Below are 582 nucleotides of genomic sequence, written 5' to 3'. Positions count from 1 at the left end.
GCGAGGGCGACGGCACGGCGGCGCGGCGAGGGCGACGGCACGGCGCGCGCACGAGAAGTAGTTGGATGAGCGACGATAACTGATTTTTCGTAGGCGTAGTATATATAGGATGGGCCTTTAGTACCAGTTGGTGGCTCCAACCGGTACTAAAGGCCAATTTTGGCCAGCCCAAGCGGCGGGAAATGTGGGCCTTTAGTACCGGTTGGTGGCTCCAACCGGTACTAAAGGGCAACACATTAGTACCGGTTGGAGCCTCCAACCGGTACTAATGCCCGTGCGCTGCCACCCCGCACGTTTAGTCCCACCTCGCCGAGCGAAGGGCAGCCGCACTGGTTTATAAACCCAGCCGCGGCTACCCTTTCGAACTACTCTATATAGCAGGCTTTTGGGCCTAATTACGGCGCGCTGCTTCTTCTCCTTCTTCTCCTTCTTCTTCTTCTCCTTCTTCTTCCTCTTCTTCTTCTTCTTCTTCTTCTTCTTCTTCTTCTTCTTCCTCCTCTTCTTCCTCTTTTTCCACCTCTTCCTCCTCTTCCTCCTCTTCCTCTTCCTCTTCTTCTTCTTCTTCTTCTTCTTCCTCCTCTT

Source organism: Triticum aestivum, chromosome 3B (assembly GCF_018294505.1).
Source record: "Triticum aestivum cultivar Chinese Spring chromosome 3B, IWGSC CS RefSeq v2.1, whole genome shotgun sequence".
Taxonomy (NCBI): Eukaryota; Viridiplantae; Streptophyta; class Magnoliopsida; order Poales; family Poaceae; genus Triticum; species Triticum aestivum.
The sequence above is the reverse complement of the archived record's forward strand: the minus strand, read 5'-3'. Positions refer to the sequence as shown.